The 9,483-nt window shown below is 40.3% G+C and overlaps 2 pseudogenes; both read left to right on the top strand.

Annotated features, from left to right (window-relative positions):
• The first annotated feature begins 3,465 nt into the window (after positions 1–3,465).
• Positions 3,466–4,317, top strand: LOC139468831 (uncharacterized; annotated as a pseudogene).
• A 2,351-nt stretch (positions 4,318–6,668) lies between these two features.
• Positions 6,669–7,486, top strand: LOC139464569 (uncharacterized; annotated as a pseudogene).
• Positions 7,487–9,483: the final 1,997 nt, after the last annotated feature.

Below are 9,483 nucleotides of genomic sequence, written 5' to 3'. Positions count from 1 at the left end.
CAGTACCAAGGTATTTGTAATCAGAACACATTGAGACTGTGTGTGGGTTCTGATAGTGGTGATAATACCACCGAAAAAGATAAGGCCGTTGCTGATGCATTTGAACTGATTCTATATTCCGCTCGACTATGAATTACTAGATAGTCACATGCCCTTCTATCAAGCATCCCTGAGCGATGGGTTAGAATACGAACTCACTTTTAATGACTACGGCAGAGTAATCAAAGCTACTGAAGATGGTAGCTATTCTATTGACAATATCTCACTGGAGTATGATATGATAACAGATCCTGGATTAGCCAGACAAATTCGTAACCAGTATACCGGAAGTTTAGCATTTTATACGATCGCGTGCTTCGACACTGAAAGATCACCAGTAACAAAAGAGATATGACGTGATATGTCAATCTAAATGTCCCAGCAAGATCGTTGAAGGGTATTTTAATGTTGTTCGAGGACCCCTCTGAAGTATTTGCAAGAGATACCGAGGCGTTCTACAATCCCAAGATTACAAAAGTAGAATTGACTATCGAGGGCGTGCTTAATCAACTATATAGTCAAGGTATGCGAGCATATCAACAGTGGGATGAGATTAAAAAACACACTTCCATAAAACGAAGCCCAGAAGTTAACATGGTTGCTAAAAAAGATCTGTCTCTCGGGGATGTATCGATGGCTGAATTCCTTACCGCAATGTATGCGCTATGGCTCAACATGAGAACCACAGACGATGACCAACTACACGACAGAGAATAGAAAATGCCAGTGAGGGTGTTACTATACAGATAATGAACCGTCAGGAAGCAGCTGGTAAATTAAACATATATTTGTACGTGATTATGGACACGCAACTTAATATACAGAATGGAAGATTCGTGCAAGCGATCTTTTAATAACTGGAAAACAACTTTTATTCTAGATAGTTTACAAAGTCATTATCGGGATGTTTTCACCTATATTATTCTTCTGTGCCCGACTATAAAAGTTAATAAAACATACCAATTGAGAGATTGGGTAATGAATGATCCCGGAGTGTACAAAGTTGATACGGGCGATCGTTTACAAGACTGTTTACGAGTTGGTCACAAAAAATACAAAGGAGAATCAACCCTTTTCATAATAGACGACTGCAGAGTGGTTAAAGAACTTACCAAAAAGAAAGATATGCTTTCATATTTAGCATTCTCCGGTCGGCATATGGAGAATAGTGTTTGGGCACTTACTCAAAAATACAAATCTGTCCTGAAAGATCTGAGAGAGCAGACCAAATGGGTAGCCCTATTTCATTGCAAAGACCGAGATTCATTTTGTACGCGAAAATGATGTTATTTCTACCAAGCTCAAACGAGATAAAGTCAGAAAACTGTAAGCGGAAATGAAGCATTGTAAACTCGATTTAAAAACCGATCAACCAGCTGCTTATGCAATTGCTTAGCAAAAATAGCAACTGCTTAGCAAAATAAAGCAAATATAGCAAAAATATGATAAATTGAACATTAGCGGTTATTATGTAATAATGTGGTTTGAAATACTCATTCTTTCGCAACAGTTTATTATTTCGGGTTGTATTGGATATGCAATATTTTATTATGTTAGACTTAAATATCTTCTTTGGTATTACATAATGTAATGCGACGAACTTATCGAACAACTGCACTAAGATGAGCCAGAACCTATGGTAGATAAATCTTTAGATAAACATAGAGAAAGACTCGCGGCTTTGGTAGCCGGTGGAAAATTGACAACATGACCGACAAAGAAATTAAAAAACTGTACACGCGTTACAAGTCTAGACTGGGAGCTACCATGACTAAAACAATAGGTTCGGCTATGTTACAACTATACACAGCTGACGCTAATACGTTTCTTCCTATACCGGCAGAAAATCGCCCGTATTTATGCGAATCTCTCGAGAAAGACCCATTCATCGAACACACTATAAGCGCAGTAAGCTGTGAGTTTTATCATAGATACGGAATGTCCTTAGCGCCGCTTACCACCGCTTTTATAACGGCTAGGTATTGTTAAACATACGTGCCCACTTATCAATAATTGAGACGGAAATACAGTACGCGAACGAGGAAACACAAGCGATGGTGGAAACACCATAAACACCACAAGTGATTGCACCACAAGTCAGAGTGACTAAGAATCCTCGAAAAGTCGCAGCTGGTAAGAAGGGTGCGCTAGTGTGGAAGGCAAAGGCCTACAATACTGAACATAGCCCGATTAAAACTTGGGCTCCATATGTACTAGGGGTTGTTGCTATAGCAGCGGTATGTTTTTTTAAGACCGTAGAAGATAAAACACCACAAGCTCAAAAATTAGGTTCAATTAGAGTTAAGCCCTCATGTAATGTTATAAAAGCATGACTACTCCAGTTACAGACGGTAAAATGTTGGTAAACGCAAGGTATCATTCAGCGATGGTCAGCTACTTGGCCAATGGCTATGCCCGTCTAGCTAAAATGATTACTAAAGCCACACCACCCAAGCTAGATTTTAATGGTTATGATATCGGTATAATGGTTCTCGATATAGGACTAGCAATGGCTACAAAAGATATCCTAATCAAACAAGTGCTTATCCCAGAAGACATAGTGAAGTAATTAAACATTTGAATATTTTATAAACATAGTTCAAAACATCATGGGATCAATTGGAGCTATTGTTAATGCTCTAGCTGTTTCGGGGAGTAATTTTTTATTTTCTAGTATGAGAGGAGAGGAGCAGAAAAGACATAATAAAGCATTAGAACAACTCGAAGCAGCCCAGTCACAATGGGCCAGACAGAGGATATTGAGATTAGATTTTATTAACGATGAACTGTGTAAGCAAGGACATTCAATTCAAACGTTTAAGGATGTTGAATTTGCCATGCACTAATACTTCCTTTTTTATGGAAAGAAACTTGACCCAATACCGAGACCAACACTCTCTCAGTTTTATACACCGTCAGAGGTTCAGAAAGACCGTGAGATAGCGTTTATAGTTTTTGGGTTGACTGGCGTGTCCATATTTAGCTATGTTATTATGCATAAGCTATGACTCAACTGCTCACCAGTGGAGATGTGATTTGCATTTAGACAAATGATTCTAATTTATGAAAGCCAGTATGAAACAAATTTGTTTAAGTTGGAGGTTAGGCACCCTACCACAGTTCAGTGGATTTGCCTCCCTTACACCAGTGTGTTGGTAATCGTAAACCGATCATGTGACGCACGTGACTGCATCAAGCCTCTTTCTGCGTACACCAGCAAGCAGCCAAACGCGAATTTCATAGGCAACATATTATTTATCATCTTAGTATAATTTCTTGTCTGTACGTTTGGTGAGAAGAACGCTGTCAGGTCGGAGATCGAGGAAGCGGAAGATCCAAGCACCTAAAGACCGGAGATCGTCGCGGAAATCGGCTCGAGTCAACAAATCAACGAATCGAAGTTCTCAGCCCGGCGGTGCAGACAACATGGCGTCAACTACCGTCCCCCAGTCATCGCAGCCCGTCAACGCGAGGAATGGATCAGGTGATGTATTACCTCATGTTTTCAATAATATGCACGGTCTCATGTCTCAACTATCCCACTTGTACAGTCGGTAAATCACAACACACACGCTCTCTCATCTGTTGCCATTGACAACAATACGCTTAACATGCCTAATGCTAAGATTGCATGCAGTGGTGACAAAATGGTTGCTTTGTCAACTGACAATGTTGGTTCTTTCATCCCCCAACCAATTAGGGATAAAATACACAATGGGGAATATGTAGATCTGGATACCCTCATTAAGGGATTGGATAAGGAGCAAAGTATGGATAGCACTATCAGAGTAAACTCAATGGGTCAATTGGAAATGTCACGCCAGTCGAAGGACATACAGTCAGTGGAAGAGTGGACAACAGCCTTTATCATATTTGTCAGCATATACCTGGAGAAATGCCCAGAAAGCCACCAGCAAATGCTTAAATATTTGCACACAATTAGATTGGCCGCCAGCAGGGGCCAGGGTTGTCAAAATTATGATAAGCAGTTTAGGTTGCGCATAAGTAGATCCACAGACAAGGCATGGGGCACAATCAACGCGGAATTGTTGATGTTATACATGAATGTCACTTCTCAACCTGTGAACCGAAGTTTCACCACTTTCAAGCAGCCTTCACAATCTCCAACTGCAAACACCGTAAAAGTTGTTTTTTGCTGGGATTTCAATGACCCTGCCGTTTTCCTCATGTTTGTTATCAGTGTGTTCGGAGCCACCCATTCCCTAAGTGACGATTAAACCAATCAGTTACAGGAAATCAACCAACCCCAGAGGTTAATACATTTCAGTTTTGCAACAGAAACCTCCCAAAACGTGCAAGCCACACACCTATCAAAGTAGATAAGCTATTAGCATACCTGGAGTGCTACCCATTGTTAAGTGATGCCGGTGCCCTTCGTTGCGTTTTCACTGAAAGATTTCATTTACATTACACAGGCCCCAGAGAGGCGAGTTTAGTTTGTAATAACCTAAAATCAGCTCAAGATCCCAATATGGAACAAATCATACTTGGGAAACTTTCCAATGAAGTACAATTAGGCCGAATGGCCGGTCCATATCATAACCCACCTTTACCAAACCTGAGGATCTCTCCTATTGGAATTATTCCAAAGAAAGAAGTAGACGGTTACCGCATCATCCACCACTTATCGTATCCAGACGGTATGTCGGTAAATGATTTCATCAGCCCCAGCCTTTGTTCTGATACCTACTCATCCATTGATGATGCAATTTTGATGATTCAGCAGCTTGGTCTGGGGGCATACTTAGCAAAGGCCGACATCAAAAGCGCTTTCAGGTTATACATGGTGCATCCTCATGATTTTCACTTACTAGGAATAAAATTCTTACATAAATGTTATGTCGACAAAGCATTACCATTTGGGTGCAGTATAAGCTGCCCAATATTTGAAATTTTTTCCACTTTCATCCAGTGGATAGTTAAAGCAAAGTTAAATTCTAAAGGTGAGTTAATGCATTACTTGGGCGACTACCTATGCGGAGGATCTGGAAGAGATAAGTCTGAATGTCAGTTAGTAATGTGTACTTGGGCGACTACCTATGCGGAGGATCTGGAAGAGACAAGTCTGAATGTCAGTTAGTCCTGTCAACATTATTAGCAACTTGCGACAAACTTGGAATCCCTATAGCAAATTCACAAAACAGTAACACCAACTACATTAATCAGCTTCCTTGTATTTCAGCTAGACTCAGTAAGAATGAAGTTAACCATACCAGTAGACAAAATACAGGATGCCAAGGATAAACTCATGTCATGTTTGTCATGTCAAAATGCAAAGCAACTAAACAGCAAGTCGAAAGTCTCATTGGTTCACTAAATTACATAGGTAGGGCCATTCCCATCGGCGGGGCCTTCCTACGGAGATCCATTGATTCGATTTGTGGTATTAAGAAGCCCAATCATAAAGTTAGGGTTACAAGGAACATGAAAGATGATTTTCAGATTTGGCTTTCATTCCTGGACAATCATAATGGAACGTCATTATTCCTGGATCAATGCTGGATTACCAATGAAGCATTACACCTCTACACAGACAGTGCATCAGGAGAGTCATGTGGGTTTGGAGCGTACGTTTATTGATGCTGGACCAACGGTTCATGGCCAGGACATTGGAGGACTTTAGGCCTAACACGAAACATCACACTGCTGGAATTCTTCCCAGTCTATGTTGCGGTTAACATTTGGGCTGATGCCCTCAGGGGCAAAAAGTTAATAATAAATAGTGATAACCAAGCAGTAGTGTCCATACTGAACAAGCAGTCAACTAAATGTAAGAATACTATGCAGTTTGTGAGGCAGTTTGTACTTCATTGTCTCAACATAAATTTATTAGTCAATGGTCAGTATATTCCTGGTTTTAAAAACAGCAATGCAGATTCCTTATCTCGTTTTGATCTTCAGAAGTTTCATCAGCTGAAGAACCAAACCGACACCAGTACCCAAGAATCTGTGGCTCATCTTAAGTCCGAGGCCTTTGCCTTAATCAAAGCATCAGTGTCAAACAATACTCAACACACCTATGCAGCTGCATTAAGGTCATTTGACAAATTTCGTCACAATCATAAAATACCTATGATTTGGCCTGTGCCGGTAGATGATATTTTATGTTACATAGCCAGTATGTCTAGGAAGGCCTTTGCAAGCTCAACTATAGCTCAACATCTCTCAGCTCTTGGCAAACATCACAAAATTAATAGCTGGTCCGACCCTACCGAAAACTTTTTAGTTCGCAAATGCATGCGGGATACAGAAATACAGCAGCTCTGGCGTCAATGCCTGATGCAAGACACCCAATCACAATTGACATGTTGAAGAGGCTGCATCGTGCCCTCCAGGCTATTTGTACATCAGGTTACGAAGCTTGTTTTTATTCCTACAGATTGGTGAGATAGCGTTTATGACCAAGATGAATCAGGACAGAACACTTAAATTGGCAGATGTCGGTATCATTGCACAGGCAGTGCACGTTAAGATTTGCTTTTTAAAGAATGATCAATATGGCAAAGGCACAACTCTGATAATCCCAGCTAAGTCTGATCCTACAATTTGCCCAGTCAGGTCATTAAGTGCATATCTGTCTTTACGCTTAGCCCAACCAGGCCATTTCAATGGTAAAGCCGTCACCAGATATCAGTTCTCTGCAGTACTCCGGAAAGCCTTACAGTTCCTCAACTTTCATACACGAAACTACAACACACACTCATTCAGGATTGGAGCCGCTACATATGCAGCAACACAGGGAATACCACATGAGCTACTTTGCACATGGGGCAGGTGGAAATCTGCTGCACACGCTAAGTACATTTGCATCAATATGTTGTAACAACTCATTTTTGACAGAAATATGGGTTGTCGGCTCCAGCCTTATCTACTGGGCTCACTGGAGAGCAGTTGCAAGGCCAGTGGTATTGGACCTGGGTCTGCAGAAGTACTCAGCTTAACATGGTATGGGAGTAGGGGAATGAAGTGGAAATCATTGTTGCTATTTCTTCAGCAAAAACTAAGGCGCAGTCCTCCACCAGCATGGCTCCTCCTTCATTTCGGAGGTAACGACCTTGGCGATGTGCCAACCACAGTATTATTACAAACGGTGAGTCGGGATCTTACAAAAATTCATCACATGATGCCCTTCACGCAAGTCATATGGTCAGATGTTCTGCAGAGGGTCACATGGAGGGGTATACCAGACGGCAGAGTAATGGAGCGCAAGAGGAAGAGATTTAATAGATTTGGTAAGAAAGGTGTTCTAGACCTTGGAGGTCGTGTTCTCGGGCACAATGAAATTAACATAGCTGACAGGGGTTTGTTCAGACAGGATGGTGTCCACCTGTCGGACATTGGCAATGACATTTTCGTGAACTCATTGCAGGGGGGTCTTGAGTTATTTGCTGGTTTGTCCTCGTCCAGGCGTTCATTTCAAAACTAGTGTCGCTCCTTTTCAGTTCTTATGCTTAATCCTCAGGGGAATGAGCTTGCTATAAACCAAGCTCAGTGGCGGAGAACCTGGCAGGCAACTCAATTTTCTCATTAACACTCATTAACTGTAAGGAAGTTCAGCCTCAACATGCTAACTGCACCTCATGTAGTGTACCCAAACCACAGAGGATGACAGTGTATGTAATGACACAGGATGGACTGCAGCTCATGCCTCATGTTGTGTCATCCCTATTCCGGCCCATTTGGTCATGTGTATATTCCGGCCTATTTGGTCATGATGTGTATAATCCGGCCCATTTGGTCATGATGTGTATATTCCGGCCCTTTTGGTCATGATGTGCATGTTCCGGCCTATTTGGTCATGATTTGGTAGTTACTCCATTGCCTCACGATGTGTACCCATCTAAACCTTGGACGCAAGCAATGTAACTGCATTGCTGTGTACTGTGTAACACTGCTTGTCGCGAATTCCGCCTGTATTGTTATGTAATAAAGCTGCGCCCGTTTTTTGCCACTGAAGAAGCATCGTGTTATCTTTTGTATTCTTTCATTCACACTTAAATGATAGATGTATAACCATGAATCTGTGCAGATTTACACTCATGGCGTTGGTATATATATACTGTGGTATACATGCCTATTACATCAGACTGGGAAATATAAATTATACGTGGTCTGTATGTGGGATAGGGGTCAAAGGTTGTTATTGTTTATGTAAGAAACATAGTGCCGATAGGGTCAGGAACCAGATTATTTACACTAGGAAGAGAGATTACATCAATGAGAGGAATAGGTTGGGGAGAATACGTATTTAGATATATGAAAAAACAACCATTTAGAGATTTGACTCATTTTGCATATATAATTAAATCACAATGGTTTTTGTCAGAGAGTTGTAGGCTTTGTCTAAACAACGTGGTCTACATGGTTATTCTCGAATGAGAAAAGCTGAATTGATTGATTCACTCGGTTTGGAATACAACAAGCCCCAAGGTGTTAGAGAACTCAAAGCTCAAGCGAAAAAAAGTGGGCTGAGAGGTTATTCTCGAATGAGAAAAGCTAAATTGATCGCTTTACTGAATGCTGATAAAAATCAACCAGATGATGTTGATTAAAATCAACCAGATGATGTTGATAAAAATCAACCAGATGATGTTGATAAAAATCAACCAGATGATGAGTTAAGATTTGTACCCACAGACGGCGTTGGTAAATACCTAAGAGGTTCAAAGATGGATATTAATTCCAACATGGATGTTAATGATGTTAAGCCCATCGTATCGAGCAAAATAATGTGGAGTTAGATGGTTTAAATAGTATAAAATACCAGCTAACGGTTAAAATGTCATTGAGTAAAAATGATGCCGAATATACCGAACCTTACTTCCAGAGCAATCAAGAAGTTATAACAGAATCTGATACTATTAGCGCATCATTAGATGCATCAATTCAACGGATACAAGACACTTTAGAACGTTGGACTAATAGAGATTCGGGTTGGGTTGTGAATAAAATAGATAGTTTATATTTAGATATAGCAAATTATATGCCTTTCAAAGGTGGTTCTTAAATAGATTTACCCCCGTATTATAAGAAGAAAAAAGCTATAGTTAATGTAAAAAATAAAGGCTATGGTTGTTTAAGAATTACGATAAGATCTGCATTGTTCCCCAGAGACAAACATCCGGGTAGACCTTCGAGCTATGCCAAAAACGATGGACTCAACCTTGATTGTATAAAGGAACCTACACCAATCTCACAAATTGATAAGGTGGAAAAGCAAAATAATTTAGCTATAAATGTTTTCAGACATTCTTCTAAAGGAATTGTTGTACATAGGATAAGCTCCTCCCCAGAACATATTCCCAGAATCAATTCATTTCTAATCGAAAAAGATGGTAAATATAATTATACATGGATAAAGAGTTTAAGCAAGCTATTATGCGATCAAACAAAACATGATGGAAAGAAATATTTCTGTGAAAG

This window comes from Haliotis cracherodii, unplaced genomic scaffold, assembly GCF_022045235.1.
Source record: "Haliotis cracherodii isolate W230 unplaced genomic scaffold, xgHalCrac1.p SCAF_1, whole genome shotgun sequence".
Taxonomy (NCBI): domain Eukaryota; kingdom Metazoa; phylum Mollusca; class Gastropoda; order Lepetellida; family Haliotidae; genus Haliotis; species Haliotis cracherodii.
This window is presented reverse-complemented; position numbering and strand designations above follow the sequence as displayed.